The 18639-nt window shown below is 47.0% G+C and overlaps 1 long non-coding RNA gene across 3 annotated transcripts in view; it reads left to right on the top strand.

Annotated features, from left to right (window-relative positions):
• Nucleotides 1-2440: 2440 nt before the first annotated feature.
• Nucleotides 2441-18639, top strand: part of LOC118540305 (uncharacterized) — a 30081-nt gene continuing 13882 nt past the window's right edge. Inside the window, exons 1-4 of one of the 3 annotated variants that reach the window (XR_013441730.1) lie at nucleotides 2441-2860; nucleotides 5949-6090; nucleotides 12378-12572; nucleotides 15119-15220. This is a non-coding gene — a long non-coding RNA (uncharacterized LOC118540305). Of the gene's footprint in view, nucleotides 2861-5930; nucleotides 6091-12377; nucleotides 12573-15118; nucleotides 15221-18639 lie in introns of all 3 variants that reach the window. The other 2 variants (XR_004919566.2, XR_004919565.2) reach the window with 2 other exon arrangements.

Below are 18639 nucleotides of genomic sequence, written 5' to 3'. Positions count from 1 at the left end.
ACACTTCACACAAAGGAGGTTTAAATAGCCTCTGGCAAGTCTCCCTGGAATTCACAGCCAACCCCCACCCCAAAATCTACCAAAAGCTTCAGACAAAACCTAAAGAGGAAACCCTGCATTTAAAAATGGATCTCTTTCCCTGGCGCTTCAACAGCTTCTTCTTTTTAGAAAGCACAGACCATCTTGAAACAACTGTCCCAGAGAAGATATGTGAAGAAACAAAACAAAATAAAACCCTGAGGCCGATGTGTCATTGTATTCCAGAAATTTCCACAGATGGGAACTGCACTGAGGAGAGTGGCTGCCAGAGCCGGGGAGAGACTGTAAGAGACACTGGGGACTTGAGAACTGGAAAGGGCAAGAAAAGTGCCCTGAGCTTGGCCCAACTTGGCTCTTAAAGAGAACCCCACCACTCATTAACCAGCCCTAAAACCTGCTAAGTGAAAAAGAAAAATAAATGAGCTCATTAAATCCAGAAGGAAGGAAGACCTGGAGGCTTAACCAAGGAAATTCCCCACACCCAGATAGAAAAACAAGGGGGTGTGGGGCACAATTAGATTCATAGCCAGGAGTAGGGGCTGGCCCCCAAATGGAGGGGGTTGAGTCCTCCGTGGAGGGCTGGAAACAGGGGAAAGCAGGGCTCAGAATGCAGCCGGCTGGGATGGTCGGTGTAGTTTGCCAAGTCAAGCAGTCCAGGTCTTTGGTCACACCGGTGGGGAAGCCAGTTGGGAAATACCAAGGGAAGTTCCAGGAGCATGAGGAGTTCAGCCCAGACTGCCAGACTGCGGTCACTGCCCATGACCAACACAGCCTCAGGTTTGGCCGAGAAAGGCTGCTCATCACTTCAGCCTTTCCTCCCCCATTGGTCAACCCCTTACCGAGTGCAGGCAGCGCACCACGTGCATCTTGGGACCTGACTTGTGCTCACTCCCACCACCCTCTCTAGGTGCTGGCTCCTGGCCCAGCTTCCCCCCCTTGACCATGGCCCCCTTTTGAGGGAGATCCCTTCAGAACTCCTTGTTCTTCCAATGGTTGGGGCTCATTCCCAGTATCTGCTTTTGTCTCGAGTAAAAGAGAATTCCCCTCCCACCATGGCAGCCCTAGGCCTACACAAACAATGGATAATGCCTTGAATAGTGTCTGCTGCCCTGGGGCCTGGGCGAGAACAATGGGAACACAGATGAGGGAGTGCTTAACTCCACCTGGGTGTTAGGGGAGCCATGGGGAAAGAAAGCCTTCTTCTGCCGAGGAGAGAGACTCCCCAGGTGGAGCAGGGGAGAGGGCGGAAGTAACTCCAAGCAGAGGAGCAGTGGGGGCAAAGACACAGAGATGGGAAAGAGGATACACATTAACAAGAAGCCCACAGGCCATCAAGAAAAAGAAGTGGTCATGTTCATTCTGTGCCCTTTGTTCCCACCCACTCTTTCTGCCAGGGACTGTAAGTCAGAATGATTTTCATGGCCAAGCTATCATTTGTCTAAACTTGGAATTTCGCAAGGAACCGTGAAACATGGCAAGATCCATTCCCAGCTATCTTCTCCTTGCCATCCTCTCCCAAGGTAGACACCATTCTCGAGAGGCAGCATAGTGTGAGGGGATGAGAATGAGCTGTAGAGTCCTGAGATCTGGGTTTGAATCCCAACTCCACTAATAACTAGCTGTGTGACACTGGATTGCTTACTTAACTTCTCTGAGCCATTCTTTCCTCATCTGTAAAGGCGGGGCGGGGGGGGGGGAAGATAATAAATACCTACCAAAGAGACTGGTCATGAGGATAAGAAATAACATATGCAGAGTACCTCACCCCCCACAGATGCTTTGAGTTATCCCCATGTTCAAAGATGGCAGCCGGGGTTATCCTGGATTGTGGGATGTACCATCCCACCCTGCTCCCCTCAGTGCCTGGCTCCTACTCAGTAAAGTTAAGAGGCGGCTTAGTCACCGGTGTGACATCCAGCACTCCATGACTTCGATCTCTGCCACAAAAACACCGGAGTCCCCACTCTGCAGCTCCACAGAGTCTACCCTTTGCTCTGGGAAGCTTTAAAAACGAATTGCCATGCATGAGCAAGCCCTCGGAATCTGAAGTCACTTCCTTTACAGCGAGAGGTTGGACTGCTCCACCAATTTCAAATGTGCTCCCAGAGGTCTGCTCTGAAGGTCAGGGCCGCCGACCGTTCTAGATCTTAAAGCATGTTAGACACAGTTTTACTTTGAGGCAGAGTGACTTACAAGAGGGGTGCCTGGGAAAGATTAAAAGATACACTTGTAGTCCTTTGCTTTCCTGAGAAAAGTGCCAACTTCTTCTTGGCCTGTAGACTCAGACAGAAAACCCACTTGGCCTTCATGGGCTGTTAAGCAGAGGTGGAGGGAAGGGGCAGAGAGAGCTAGGGCATGCTGGACTGCCTTAATGAGTCACCGAGGGTCTTTTTCTCAGAAGTCTAGATGGATGCCAGGAGCCCCCTGTCCAGACGGGGAGGTGATAACAGCGCCCTTTGTGTTGGGAGTGGAAAACAAAGGCTCGCTAGGATTCGGCAGCTTGTGCGGCCCTGGGGCTCCTGGGCCCAGCGGGCACCTGGACGGCGGCTGTGAAAAAACACTGGAGGCAGAACTCAGCTGAGCTGCAACCTCGTGAGCTCGAGCGGGGGTCACCCCTGGCTGAGGTTACGGTTGAGGGAATGGGGTCACCCCCCCGCCCCGGGAGAAGCTGAGCGGCGGCGCGGGGACGCGGACAAAAGCCGCTTTGTGGAGGCTGAGAGTCCCTCGACGGCGCCACCGTGTGGCAGCGCTGGGCAGAGGCCGCGGCGGATCCCAGGGCTGTCCCGCGCCCACCAGGACCTTCTCCGACCAGCTGAGACAGGTGAGACGGGCGAACCTCAAGGAGATGCTGATTTTCTGCTAAGTAGGTGCAGGTTACTTGCCATTAGGCCCACATTTACACAGCAAGTTTGTGGAGCAATCTTAGCCACTTCCATCCTCTGCTGAATTTAGTCCCAGCCAATAGCCTCACCCAAAACTTGATGACTTAAAGGCGATCCAAACTGAATGCAATAAAGACTGCTTAGATGTTAGGGCGCTCCAGCCCCCCCCGTGGTTTTCCGACTCTCAGAACAGACGTTTAGTGGGGGAGGAGGGCCAGAGCAAAGGAGCAGGGAACTCAGAGTGGCTGAACTTGACGTTCCACCTGCCCGCGTTTTCAGCCTAATGTAGCAGAACCTGGCAGATGGGTCTCCTCTCACCGGGCCCCACGGAGTTGGGTATGAGCCAGCTCCCCATATCTAGAATTCCCAGAGGAAACCTCCTCCAGCAGGTTCTGTGATCCCTGAGCCCTGTCCCCTAATTGAGAAGACAGAAGGGTCTGTGCATGTCAGAAGAGGAGGGGAGGATCTGTGAAGAGATTTCTTTGCAGGGCGCTGTGGCCAAGAGCCCACGTCATTTTCAAGGAGTGTTGGGGGTGGGCGGCCTCCTCCCCTCAAGCCTGACCAAGGGCCTTCCATGGCTGCAGCGGGCCATCCCTGCTGTGTTCCCACAGACTGGGGGTGCAGGAAGGGCTCTGAGAGCTGAGGCAGCCTGGGCAGCAGGATGGGAAGGAGAGCCTGCACAGGACGGGGCTGCTTTCCCAGAACTCGTCCGTGAGGACCTGCCAGTGTTTCCCAGGCCCCGAAGAGCCTGGCCAGCGGGGTTTTAAGCTCTGCCGGAGAGCAGAGCCTGGGAGGCTGAGGGGACCCCAACAGTGAGATGCTGTGTACAGTGGGCCACCAGCGGACCAGAGGCTCAGGGGAATGACATCCAAAGAGACAGAACACACCGCCCACGTCACAGGGGCTGTGGCCACAGGGGGTCTCTGAAGAGTCCATGAAGGCAGGACAAGTGAGAGCCTTAGCTTCAGAAAGCTGGCTCCTGGCGAGGCTCCCCCCAGCCACAGTCCCACCACAGGAGACCCTGTCTTGACCCCTAATTATCTCACCCCCCTCCGATTGCCAGCCTTCACTAGCAAGTAGTGGGGACAGGAGCTGAGAAGGTGAGAAGCTGACCACTGGCCACTCACACAGCAGGTTTTCACCAACCATCCTCTACAGCTAGGAGGAGGGGACAAGACTGAATGCTAAATTCCAGTCTGATTATTATTATTATTATTATTATTACACAAACTAGCCTTTCTAATTATTTGAGTAAGACTATTCACAACCCAAGTGACTGCAAGACAATTACTGCCTGAGTGAGAACAGAAAAGTCAAGGGTCCTAGGCACGTTTTAAAAGGATGGAAAAACAAAAATAAAAACGTATTCTGATGATGTCCCACTTGGGTTTGTTCAACATAGAGGTTACAAGATATGAAACAAATCTTTACCGGGCACTCTCTCTGCACCACGCCCTGCTCGGGAGCTAGAACCTCTACCCTCGAGAGCCCCCCAGTCCTGTCAGAGTCTAGTGCCTCCACTGGGACACTTAGTGGGAACAGGAAGTAGTCCCGTGACTGGGCATCACTGCAGCCTGGGTGCCCTTGAGTTCAGAGATCCTTGAGGCTCTCTCGCTCTCCCGCTCTCTCTCCCTCTCTTCACTGAGGACACCATGCTGACGGCCTGCCCATGAGGCTCTGCCCAGCTCCGGGGGGACACCCCCCTCCGGGGGCTGCCCCAAGCCCAGTAACGCTCTTCAGGGGAGGAGGCCCAAGTGGCAGTTCTGAGCCTGAACTTTCCCACTTCTCCCTATCACAGCTGTTCTCAGCTCTCTCTGCCCCACCACCGTCCCCCAACCCCCCATCTGCAAGGTACCAACTCCTCCCCCGACAACTCCCATCCCTCCTCTGCCCACGAGTGCCCCACCCACACCCCCATCCAGCATCCAGTCTTCTCAGGACCCTGACCTGGCTCCACAGTCACCTCCCTGCTGCTGTCCCAGGGACAGATTAATCAGCAGTGACCATCCTCTGCAGTCTCTGTCCCCTCCCTCCTTACATACTGCCCCTGCCTAGAAGTGAGACCATGTTGTGATCCTCATTTTACAGGTGACAGAGGCCCATCATGACAGGTCATGATGTGGAGACTGAGTAGCAGTGTCAGAACTAGAAGGGATGTCTCTGGTAAAGACTCTCGGAGGAAGGGACATTTGAGCTGAAACGTGTAGGATGATCAGAGTTAGCCAGATAAAAGGAAGATGGGGTTGGGAAGGCCATTTCAGAGTGGAGGATGCTTGAAGGCAAGGAACCAAGAAAGATCATGACCGATCACATATTGTAATTTCTTCACTAAGAGCCCTTTGGTGCCTCCTCATCGTGTGTGGCAGAAAACCTGTCTGCCTCCATGCCACAGAAAGCCCTGGTCCCTCTCCAGCCTCCGACAGGCTCCCAGCACTCCGGGTGCCTTGTACTTCTCTCTGCACACGTAGGACTAATGATTTCACCCTTGGCGCCTTTGCACAAGCATTTCCCCCTTGTTTCCTGGCAAGATGCAGCCCAAACGTCAGCTGCTCTGGGAACCTCTTTGACCTCCGTAGATAGAATCGTACATGCTTCCCTCGGACCTACACACGTTGCCCTCACGTGTGCATTTGTAGATTTGTCGACTGCGCCAGGGGCTGTGAATAAGGTCCCCACAGGTCAGCTCTGCACATTGCCGGTATGTAACCCCAGTGCCTGCAACACCTGGCACGAAGTTGGTATGCGAAAAACTAGGAGAGGGTGAAGAGAAGGAGGAGAGAGGGAAGAAGTAGCCAAGGTGTGTTGAGTTCAAGGACACACCATTGGGAGTATTTCAAATACTCCTGTCTGTGTTGGAACTCAGAGAATCTTGTAAGGTCTCATTAGGAGAGAAGCACACCTCACTTTTGTGGACACGAATTTCATTTTCAAAACAAGATAAGGTGACAAGGGAATCTTCTATACATGGTTTTTTTTGTTTTGTTGTTTTTTTTGTTTTTTTTTTTACAGGGTTGTATTGCATTTCAGAATCTCCGCCCATAACAAACGCATCCTCCGGAAGATGGAAAGTCTGCTGCTTCCCCACGTCTACCTGCACCCAGAGGCCATTTCAGCCAGGCTCTGAGACTTTACTGCACACAACCCACGTCGACTTTTAAGGCTCCAAAGGGTACTTCTGCTTATTTGTTCTTCTTGCAAAACACCCAGATTAGCTTTCAGAATTGCAGCTCCATCTAAGGCAAATAACTTACAAGAAAGGCAAGGGTGGGTCGCTGAGTAATTTTTACCTGGTGTGTCCCCAGCTGCTTGTATCTCGGCCCCATTCTCCAGCTCAGCTTGGCTTAGTTTCAGAGTTGTTCAGTAAATGGGCCCGGTGTCCACCAGCAGGGTATCGACCAAATACGTGGTGGTGCAACCACAGGGTTCAACACTCTGCAAACATTCAAACTGTGTCGAACATCCATGTTCTTTGACCCAGGAGAGTGTTCCTGACGTCTTGTTAGGTTGATACATACACGGTTCTTTATGCAGAAAAAAAGGATCTGAAATCTGTCAACCAAGGTATTTATTATTTTTGTTTCTGTAATGTTCAGAATCTTTAATAATGAACTCAAATTGCTTGTGGAAGAGTGATAATTTTAAAAATTTAAACTTAGGACGCCTGGGTGGCTCAGTTGGTTAAGCATCTGCCTTCGGCTTAGGTCATGATCCCAGGGGCCTGGGATCGAGTCCCTCATCGGGCTCCCTGCTCAGCGGGGAGTCCGCTTCTCCCTCTCCCTCTGTTGCTCCCCCTGCTTTTGCTCTCTGTCTCTCTGTCTGACAAAAAAAAAAAAAAAAAACTTTAAAAATTTAAACTTAATGATCAAAGCAAAAAGATTTAATATATATTAGAGTTAGTTTTATGCTGGGTCATACATATATTACAAGGTATTATATTACGAGGGAGATTTTACAAGGTTGGGAGGCCTACATTCCCCAGCTTTTGTCACCTGGGAAGGTGCCCCTCCTATTTTAAGACTGAGCTCAATTGCTCCACTTCTGGGGACTCTTCCTGCCCAACTCTGTATAAATACCATTTCTGAGCATTCCCCCAGTCCCCTGGGCCACCCCCTACACCCCAGCCATCACTATACATAATGATTTTCTCATAGCATGCCTCAGAGCCCGTGTGAGGGGATTATTCAGCTCCTGGTCCCTGGGTCTACTTGGCATATTGAATAACGGATGACCCAATACACTGATGTGTGATGTTGGGCACGTCATTGCTTTTCTATAAATCTCAGTGTCCTCATCGTTAAAATGGGGATCAGTGTGCCCATCCCAGAGCTGCTGTAAGGATTGAACCAATGCTTTGTGCACTGAAGAGCATGGTAGAGATCAGTAGACCTCACAAGGAGAGCATATTCAACAACCAGAACCCGGAGTCCACACCACAGCACATCTGCTTCCAGCCCATGCTCTAGGCTGTTGGCTAATGAGACAGAGAGTTCCATTAAAAAATCACTTTGTCCAAGCAGTGGAGGGGAATTGTGTGCATGTGTTTTTGTTTTGTTGTGTTAAGTGAGAATATAGTGGTCCTTTAGCCTCCAGCCCTCCTGCAAGGTCTCCACCAGAGGGCAGCCTAAACAGAGCCAAATTCGGCCTTCCAGAGCCTGGAAGGACATGGTTGGTAGAACTGGGTTCTTCCCATAGCTAGCCTAGGGGTTTAGAGCAACGCAACTATTTAATTTTTGTTATCTTGAATGGAAAGTCTTCTAACCTGTGTCATAAGTCAACATAACACTGTAACAGACTTTTTAAAAAAGATTTTATTTATTCATTTGAGAGAGAGAGAGAGAGAATGGGGGGTTGCAGAGGAAGAGGGACAAGCAGACTCCCCACTGAGCATGGAGCCCAACTTGGGGCTCGATGATCCCACAGCCTTGAGATCATGACCTGAGCTAAAATCAAGAGTCACACGCTCAACCGACTGAACCACCCAGGCTCCCCTGTAAACAGATTTTTATAACCATTTCGGGTTGTTAGGCTCACTATTTTTCTTTTTAAGTATTAACGTCATATATAAATAGTAGTGACAGTTAACACTGACTTTGGCCTTACTGTGTTGCAGACACCATTCTGAATATTGTACATATATTTGCTCACTGAATCTTCATAACAGTTATAGGAGATGGGTGCTCTTGTTATCCCCATTTTCCATAGGAGGAAACTGAGGGCCAGAGAGGTTAAGTGAGGTGGCCAAAGTCACAGAGCACAGCATATAAACCCTAGCACTGTGGCTCCGGAGCCCACATGCTGGACATTACCGTACAGCAACGCAGCCACACTACGCAAAGAGCACATGATGGGGAGAAGAGCCGGGTACGGACTGGGCCTTCGTTTCTTATTCCGTTACGAAATGAACACATAATATTATAGAATATACTGAAAATAAAGGAGAGAGAAGGGGGAATCCTAGATCCACCAACCAGTGTAAATACTCTCATTTATTCATAATTCCCAGTACGATAATAGAGCAATTACATATACGGGTAAAGCCATCAGTTGATGTATGGGTGGTGGTGACGTAAATAGGGCAAAAGATTATTGTTAAGGAAAATGTCCACAATGTGTAGTAAAAACCTAGCCAGACTCCACTAACTAAGGATTCCGTGTCTCCCCTCTCCACTCCTGCAGGAGCATCACTGAGGGCTCCCAGCCTCCCCCATATACACGCTTATGATCATCCTTTAAAGGCCCTAAAGTCCCCTCTAATTCCCTCTCTCCCTGGGCATGCTGAGAATTCCCTTGCAGAGTCTCTGCATGAGACTCTTTTCCAGCAGAGCTCCTGCCACTCCCAAATGCTATCAAATATGAATGAAGCTTTACAAAGCCACTAGGAGTCTTCGGGGCCCATACATGGAACACCGTGGTCACTCCTAACCCTGCACTCAGAACTCCCTCTTCCTCAAGCTGCCATGTATTCACTTTTGCGCCTTCCTTCATCCATCCACCCAGTGAATGTTTATGGCATAGCTCCTGGGTACCAGGCCCTCTGCCCTTAAGGACCCGAGGCCTAACAGGAGAGACCAACGGCAAAAGGTGAGAGGAGTGATGATTGGACAGACAGGTGGGAACAACCACGTGAAGGAAGGGAAGAGGCAGCTGTGATTTCTGTCTCAGGCCTTTGGACTTGCAGGGCACCTGATGGAGATGCGAAGGGTAAGACTTCCAGAAAGGAGAATGAGCCAGGGAAAGGGGTGGGAGCAACTGTAGATGAAAGGAAGAGCACATAAAAGGCCGGACACCTTTGGGCTCTAGGGCCCCCACCCCTGGCTACTGACAAGGGGGACCTGCCAAGAGATGCATCTGCAGCAAGAGGCCGGGCAGGCTCCCGATCTGCGAAGGCGGCGGCCACAGGTTGGCCTTGGGATTTTCTCCCAGCTGTGCTGAGCAGCCCGCGAAAGGACTTGAGCAAGACAGTAATGGGGAGGAGAACAGCATCCTTGCCCTCAAGGAATTCACGATGGTAAAATTAGATTATGAACTCCAAAAACTTTAATTCAGTCTGGGTAGAATGATGAGACGACAGAGATCTCACTAATATTTTACTAGAGGACTCGTGCAGATAAAACCGTGTTGACAACTACTTTGAGAATTCCAAGTTCCATTCTCTGCCTATTGCTCTTCTCGGTAAAGATAGAAAGAGCAGGTCAGGGAATATTCACGTTCTGGGGACTACGGGAGCAGAAGGAACGGAATACATAGGCCAAATAGGATAAGGTCTTCCTTAAGTTTGAATGGATGCAGGTGTTTCTTACCATAAATTATAATTTCTTTCTTTCATGTTCACTGGCAAGAATCAAGAAGCTTCATGATGTACTACATTTATTAATTTATCATGAAGTATTTATTTTTCACAACAGCTGCATGTTTGACATTCAACATTATCTTTGGGCTCTTAGTCCATGGGATGGCAATTCACAGCCCCTGGGCCAAATCTGGCCTTCTCCCTGTTTTTATATGGTCCATATGTAGTAACCATGTCTTTTATTTGCTGTATTCTGATGCTCTGACACCTGGGGCCTGACCTTCCCTGAGTTAACCAATTCTTAGAGACAGTAAACAAATGAGCGCACTTTTCAAATATAAACCAACCAGTCCAGAGCCTACAACCCCAACCACCCCCTTTACTGGGCTCTCACACTCCAGGCCACAATCCACCTGCCCTCATCACCCCAGGGCCGGGTACTAGATAACCAGGGACAGACCCTACGCCCTCGAGCCTGCTGAAATTATTCAAACTAGCCAATCCTAAGCCTGCTTACCTTGACTTACTCATTGCTTCCCACAGAAACCACAGTAAAGGCTTTTTGCCTGCAATTTCCCCCATTCCTCCAGAGTGATCCCATGGCATGGGATCTGTGGGAACTGTAACAAACTATCTTGTTAATGGTAATCACCTGACGTGTAGGCCTTATTAGACCTCAAATTTTCTATTAATAAGGTATATTTTTAAATCACCATTAGCTAAGAATGGCTTTTACATTCTTAAACGGTTGAAAAAATCAAAAGAAGAATATTTCATGATACCTGAATATATATGAAATTGAAATTTTATTGGAATCCAGTCATATTCATTTACATATTATCTGTGGCTGTTTTTTGCCCTACCATAGCAGAGTTGAGTAGTCATGACAGATACCTTATAGCCCACAAAACCTAAAATATTTACTGTCTTCACAGACATAGTTTGTTGACCTCCATAACATCCATAGTTATTTTATTTGCTCACTTAAGCTATGAACTTGTATCAATTGACCCATTGCTCTCTGTGTGGTGTAGATCCCCTTATAGTTTGAAAGATTCAGAATCTCTGGCTATCGCTTTCTTCCTAGGGTCTACCCCAAAATGTCTGAGCCTCCAATGTTTGATTTTTTTTTAAATTATCCTAAATAAGAAGAACATTTTATTGTGACTCAAAATATCCAACTAGATAATAGAAACAAATTTCATGAGGCATTATTCATCCTTAAAATGTCTGGATCACTTTCTGTTCTTTTCTCCATTTTAAAAATATACTGCTCACAATCTACTGTTTTCAAAACCCACTCACGAGTCAACGTGCACACTTTAATTAACATCATGAATCTAACTGAGTCGAATCCAAACAACTCAAAGTGTTTCTCTTATACATACTGTGCAGAGGAAGACAAATATAGAAACAAATAATAACGATAAAGCACAAAAAACATAACACAAGTTTAAAAGAATGCTCTAGAAGCAAAGAGGAAAAACTAATTTTTTTTTTCTTAGAGCTGATGGACAGGGTTTCATAGAGCAAGTAAGATTTGAATTTAGTCTAGAAGGAAGGTCATGAAATCCTTGGTAGAGAAGCAAGAGAAAGGCTTCTGTAGCGCCCTGGGGGATTCTCTACACGGTACTGAAGCAGAATGTGTGCATGGATGTGTGATCCTTTCAGTGAAGGCTTCTGCATTCTTTATTTGCAGTCAACCCCCATGCCCCGCGTCTCCTGTTGCTCATAGTTTTAAACTGAGTATGTTGTTTCCTTCCACAACTATAATTCTTCTTCCAGACCTCATTCAGAAAACAATGGAGTCATGTGACCATCTCATGATGGAATAAGCATAAATGTTTCCAAGAGTCTCCTGGTAGGTTAGCATGACGGTGAAGAATTGATAAGAAAACAAGACCTGTGAGGGAGGAGTGTCAGTCTTCAGATTCATATAGAAGAGATATAGCTTCATGTAGCTTTAACTCAGTTTCTCTTTGGAGCCCCGCACCAGCAGCAGCGCTGCTGATCCATAGGAAGAGCAGAAATTTAATCCCAGTATATTCCAGTCCATCCCCGCCCCTCCTCACTGCGGTCTGCCTTCTCTTGGCAGGTGTAGAGAATTAACCATCCATTCCACCCCCCACCCCGGGGGGATCCCTGCTTGCTCACTGGCTGCAGGTCCCCTAAGATCTCTCTGGAGTCCTATCATGCTTTACTCCTCCCACGTACCCAAGAACTCTGCCCAGATAACGTCATGCACGAGCCCTCTCTTCAGGACCCACCGATCCTCTGGGCCTCGGGCCTCGGGAACCACTGGGAGGCTGCGGCCATTCCTTCCTGGAAATTTCCTAACTCTTCAGACTCCAACACGAGACTTCCTCCTAGCTCCCCCCCACCCCCACCCAAGGGAACTCTTCATTCTGCTTTTAGACTCTGTTGTGGTACTTACCCTCAGCGGCATCTTACTTCTTCTCCTTGCTGAGCTTGGGTGTTAGCCAGAGACTGGCGCGCTGTTTTCCATAACGCTCTCGCCCCTGAGACAATCAACTTAAACTGGCCCAACTGCTTGGACCGAGGTGGTTGGGGGTACAATTCAGAAAATTTAAAAAGGAAATATGCAAGAGAGAAAAAAATATCTCAAAATGTGATTCTAATAGTTATGTTTATTTGTATTTCCTCAGAAGTGGACCTTATCTCTAGCTCAGATCATCTCACTGTTGCTGAGACTCATATCAACCACCAACTCACTACCTCCACTTGAATGTCTAAGAAACACAATGAGACGGTGTACTCTGTGCTGTTCTGAGCATGAAGAATCTCCACGGACACTGAACCCCTGCCACAAAGGAGGATTAGAAATAACCTCAAATCTACACGTAAGCCATACCCAGTTTTCTCTAGTGGAGGTAACATCGACTTTCTAGTATCTCCTCCCCACAGAGAGGAGGAGCCCCCCAGCAGCTGGGAAGCTGGTTCTGGTATGGTGAGCTGCTGCAGAGTTAGGGCTCTGGTCGCAGTTGGATGACAATAGCTTCTAGCTGGTACTTGGGTGGTATTATGCTAAGTAGGTACTTTATGACTTAAAGTTTCTTTAAGAAATAATTGAGTCAAGGGGCGCCTGGGTGGCTCAGTCAGTTAAGCGTCTGCCTTCGGCTCAGGTCGTGATCCCAGGGTCCTGGGATCGAGCCCCGTGCTTTGCAGGAAGCCTACTTCTCCCTTTCCTGCTCCCCCTGCTTGTGCTCTCTCTCTCTCTCTCTGTCAAATAAATAAATAAAATCTTAAAAAAAATTTGCAGAATGCAATTGTAATAAATATATTTTTCTAAAGGGTGTTGGGGATGGGGAGTGGGAGAAATCTCCCCTCAACAACATAGGAATAGACTTTCTAGTCCCAACAGAGGCAAATGGCAGACGCTTAGGACTACACCTTCAGGCACCATGTATGTAGTATGTTATCAGAGAAGTGTGTCTGATCAGTGTGGGGCATCAGAAACCCCAAGAATGGGCTGCCGCGCTGGCTGTCTGCTGAGTGTGGAGTTGGCCAGTGGTGCCCCCTGGTGGAACTAGTGGGATTGCAGTTGCTGGTTGGTCTTTTCTTGAGCTAGGAACGATGAGGGCGGGAACCCACGCTGATGGATTCCTTTCCTACGGAATTGCTTGCATTTTGTTCTTCACTCTCTTGGTTTGTTCCCTTCCCTTTTCATTAAAGGAAAAACGTAATATCTGGTATATTCCTTTATTCCAATTTTCTTAGGGCAATACTAAGGGTGTATTTTGTACCAAAATTCTCAAAAATGTAAATTAGAGGTTTAATTCCTTCACAACTTCTCATGCTATACCAAAAATTTGCTTTATCAGGCAAGGCATTGCTTTTCTGCTTTTTTTTTTTTTCTGCTTATTTTTATATAACAAGATATTGATACAGTTTTGTTTTTGAACCTATATCTTCTCACTGAATGTCCACGTGAGCACATATGTATGTAATTATTTTTCTAATCTATGTATAGTATCTTAAGATAGAACAAACCATAATATATTTAGCCATTGATGTACCATATTATATTTGGCCATCAGGTTTCTTTCAATTCTTTGCTGACAAGCAGCACTGCAATAAACATTCTGGTATGTTGCGCATATTTGTGACTTTCTGGGGGGAGTACATAAGAAGTGAAATTATTGAGTCAAAGAATATGTATACTTTAAGTTCTGAGATACTGCCAAATTTCCTTTCAATTCAGACTGAAATTGTATACCGTTAGCAGTGTGTGGGTTAATATCTTGTCTTCACTCATGTTCTCTCTCTCTCTTTCAATCCAGAGAGGAAATAATCTTTTTTTTTTTTTTAAGTAGGCTCCACGCCCAACGTAGGCTTGAATTCACTTTCCTGAGATCAAGAGTCACATGCTCTACCCACTGAGCCAGCCAGGCAACCCAAGAGAGGAAATAATCTTACTGTTGCTCTCATTTTAATTCCCCTGATTACTAACTAGATGAAAATTGTTTTCATGTTTCACAGTCATTCATGTTATTTTCTGCCATGAATGCCTATTAATGTGTTTCATATAGTTCAATATTCAATTGTATGTTTTTCTTTTTCATATTTAGGAGTTCTTTATATATTCTGGGTATTAGTCCTACTCAGTCTTTAATTTTGTTTATGGCATCTTGTGTTCTTCAGAAGTTATCGATATTGATATAATCAGGTTTCTCGACCTTTTTCATGCTTTTTTCATTTTTGTTATAAGAGGATTTTAAAGAACTTTTATATATAATACCTTAATACCTTAAATACCATATATATATAAATACCATATATATATAGCTGGAAATCTGTACCTTTTGACCCCCTTCTCCCATTCTGCCACCCCTACTCAGCTAGAGCAAGGCAGAGGGAGAGCATGGCACCCCCCAGTGTCTGGCCCGGGAGAGTATTCCAGCAGGCTCTTCGGTGTGTGTGTTAGATTAAATGTCTGTACTCGGACTGACACTTTAATATAAGCCAGTGGACCGCTTTCACTTAAAGTCTGGGCACTATCATTGTCTCTGCCCTGGGCGCCGGGACGGTGAGTCTCAGCCTACGGGCCCTTTAAGAGCCGAGTGTCAGATCTCTAATCTTGCGCCTCCCAGGCACACAAGCTCTGTTGGTTTTCAAAGCTAGATGTCTGGGGGCTCATCTCTCAGATGCAGGTCTTAATACTTAGGGTGCTGATGCGGGGTTGGAACCCTTCTCTCCTCAAGGAGAAGCTCCAGACTTTGAGTTCCCTGCCGGTTGCTGGTCGCTGCGCTGGGGGTAAGGTTCACGGCAAGATTGTGTCCTCCCCTCCCCTCCCCTCCCCTCCCCTCCCCTCCCCTCTTTGAGGTGATTTTCTTCTCGTTTGCCCAATGTGTAGTCATTCTTCAACTAGCCTTTTCGTTATTTTCAGAGGAAATTCTTTTCATACACAGCTGTGGACTCAGTATGTCTGTGGGAGGAAGTGAATTCAGGATCTTCCTATGTCGCCATCTTAAACTGGAACCATCAAAAGGTATGTGCCTTTTCTATTTACTTCTATGACTTCATAATTTTTCTGTTAATTTCTTTAACCCTCAGGAGCGTATTTCCATAATTGGTTAAGGATCTATTTCAACCTTTTCCCATATGTATAGACACAATTTATTGTTGAGTAGTTTATACCTTTTTAAATTGATATGAATAGCCATCTTTTTCATATACTCAATTCCAAGGTCAGAAGAGATATCTTGGCTAGAGACACAAGGTCGGGAGAAATTGGCATTTACATGACATTTGGGGCTTGCAAGTAAAATCAGTCTCCTGGGGGTAATATATAGAATAAGAAGAGGTCAAGGAGGAGACTGAAGATACAATTGAAGGAGGACAGGCAGAGATGTGATGTCTGCTGCATCTAAGGCCCTTGGAGGAGCCATTCCTACCCTAGGAGAGTATAAAAGGCCCCTCGGGGCACAGGATCTCACCTCCAGATTTCTCTCAGGTCACCCCTACTGGTTCCTACGTTTCCACTTTCCCCCTTGATATCCCTGGGTCTCTCTGACCAGCATTAAACTCCTTTCTAGCACCATCTGTGGGAGGAGAGATCGGTCCTTAAAACCAGGGAGCACTGACATGTCATACGGGCAAGCTAAAAGTCACAGAGACCTGGAACCATTTTACACCAATGCCCAGCTGTCCTTCCCAAAATGCCAATAGCCTTTTCTGCTTTGAAAACCCTTGGAAGAGAGATCAGTAAGGAAGCAAATGCAAATCTACTGAAGAAATGATGAAGACCTAAGCCAGAGCAGTGGCAAAGGATCCAGAGGAGGGCGTGGATATAAGGAATATTTATGAAGTAAAACCAACGTTGGTTGACCCAGGGTAGGCAAGAGGGAGGAGTCAATGAGGATTCCAAACATTGTAGTTTGGGCAGCCGAGGGGCTGAGTATTTCATCCATCAAGATAGAAATACAGAAGCGGGTCTGGGTAGGAAGGAAATGATCAATTCAGTTTGGAACATGGTGAATTTGAGATCCCCGTGGGAGATTGTGTGGGGATGCCCAGCAAGCCAGGAGTGTCTGGACATGTATGAAACATATGGAGAAAAATCTCACACAAGAGACTGAGAGGGAAGAGCCAGCTTTAGGAAGCACCCAGGGACTAGTAGCATCTGGGGGAAACAACCCGCCAGCACACACAGACCCCTGGTCATTCTAGGTCAGCCATGCTTCCCCACTGTACCCTCCCATGGCCTTGAGGACCCGCTGCACAGATAGTCTGTGGCAGATAGTCCTGCCTGCCCCAGGACCAGCATGCCCTTCCCGACGTGAGCTGGACCAAACCTTGGCAAATGCAAATTTAATAACACTGGAACCTGCATAGCATCTGTCTCTCCTGGGTAAAATAGCAAGGGGAGGAAAGATAATAAAACCAACTAATCAGGTTCCATCCCACGTGGAGGGGTGGCTGGGGAGAGGCATTTAAACCCCAAACCCTTCTCATTTATCTCTATCTGGGAGATACATAGGATGCAGATCATAATTTTTGTCAATATCTCATAAAGTCCTCAACAAACACAGCTTCAAGCTCCCCCTACCTACACACTCTTGCATCTAACTCCTCCTGCAGCAGAACCCTGGGGCTGCCACAGTTCGCATCACTGCTGCTTCCTGGACCTCACATTCTCGTCCTTAATCCTTCCTGGGATGTGTCAGCAATGCTGAGTCCAAGGAGGAAGGATTCTCAGAACATTGCTCCCAGCAGAGAAGGACTGGCCCGGAGCCGGCTGTCAGGCCATGATTTGTAGATTAGAAATGTGCCCGCCTCTGAGTTCCTAAGAAATCTACTCGATATTTTCAGGAGGATAATTTCTTTGTTCATTTCTTTTGTTTCTTTCACTTGTTCTTCTGACTGGGGGTCTCCTTTCTGCTGGCTTTGAGCACCCTAACTTTTCCCTCTACATGTCCCCTATTCATTAGCCTCTCGGACTTACATGAAGGAGTTTATACAGGATTCTAAGACTCATTTTCTCTCTCCCATGGCCGTTAACTATTCTCTCCCCAACCTCAAATCAGGGTAGACATCCAGGATTTAAGACAAGTCTTTGCTGGACCTTGAATTCAAGGAGGCCTTTCCAAAGGGGTTAGCACGTGCATCAAACAGGGAAGATAGAACAATTTCTTGCATTCACAGCTTGTATTCACAGCTTTATTTCAAAGTATCTTTGCTTAGTTTTTCATAATGCAGCTCTCAGCACCCGCATCAAATTCTCCTGGAGTACCCGTTAAAACCACGAATTTCTGGGCTTCTCCCCAGACCATTCAGTCAGATCTCTGAGGGTGGGGCTTAGAAATCTGCAGGTTAAACAAATACCCGAGCTGCTTCTTACGTACACAAAACTTGAGAACCACTGTTATAGGCTGAGAGTTTTTTTTTTTTTTTTTTTAAGATTTTACTTATTTGACAGAGAGAGACACAGCGAGAGAGGGAACACAAGCAGGGGGAGTGGGAGAGGGAGAAGCAGGCTCTCCACTGAGCAGGGAGCCCGATGCGGGGCTCGATCCCAGGACCCTGGGATCATGACCTGAGTCGAAGGCAGACGCTTAACAACTGAGCCACCCAGGCGCCCCAAGGCTGAGAGTTTTGATAATAATCATCCAGTCTTATTTAACTCAGCCTCAAAATATCTGAGTAGTGCAATGCATGGTGTTTTTCTTTTCTTTTCTTTCTTTTTAACCAACATCTGAATGTCTTTGAATATAATCTCAGTCAGATACTCGAGACATGCAGTAGACCAGATCACTGGTTGGGGCACTGGTTGGAGTTGAGAAGGGGTAAGGATGGGTATTCCGCCCTCAAATTCTCACACATTCAGCAAGCTTTCTCTCTTCCCTGCCCTGAAAAGCACAGATTTGGGGATTTGATAGAGCTGGCTTGAATCAAACACTCATTTTGCTGAGTGAAAGTGACCTTGAACAAGTTGTTAAACTCAGCGTTCTCTGCATATACAAGAGAAGTCACACCGAACACACAGCTTTTGCAAGTGTGGTCTTGACCTGAGGGCACTCCTTGGTTGGCTGATGTCGATGCCCATTAGAGGAAAGGACTGGGAGTGACATTAATTGATTACTATTTAGTTAGATTTCTGCCCATTCAAAGATGTATTCACTACAAAATTCTGTCTCCATGATCCGCAGCCCTTCACATCTTTTTTGATAAATTGATTGAAGGAATATTAGTGCTGTAGGGTAAACCTAGTGGCTTATAATTGACTATGAAATGGAATTTTGCTAATGTGGATGGAACTAGGAGATTAAAATTTTCATTAAGAAATACTAATCAATCGAATCCAAGAAGTTTTTTCTTGAAAACAAAAACAAACACAAAAAAACCAACTTGTTTCAAAGTGTTAGTGTTTGCTAGGAGAGTAGGTTGCACAGGTTGGGGACAGTGACA

This window comes from Halichoerus grypus, chromosome 10 (genome assembly GCF_964656455.1).
Source record: "Halichoerus grypus chromosome 10, mHalGry1.hap1.1, whole genome shotgun sequence".
NCBI lineage: Eukaryota > Metazoa > Chordata > Mammalia > Carnivora > Phocidae > Halichoerus > Halichoerus grypus.
The sequence above is the reverse complement of the archived record's forward strand: the minus strand, read 5'-3'. Positions and strand labels throughout refer to the sequence as shown.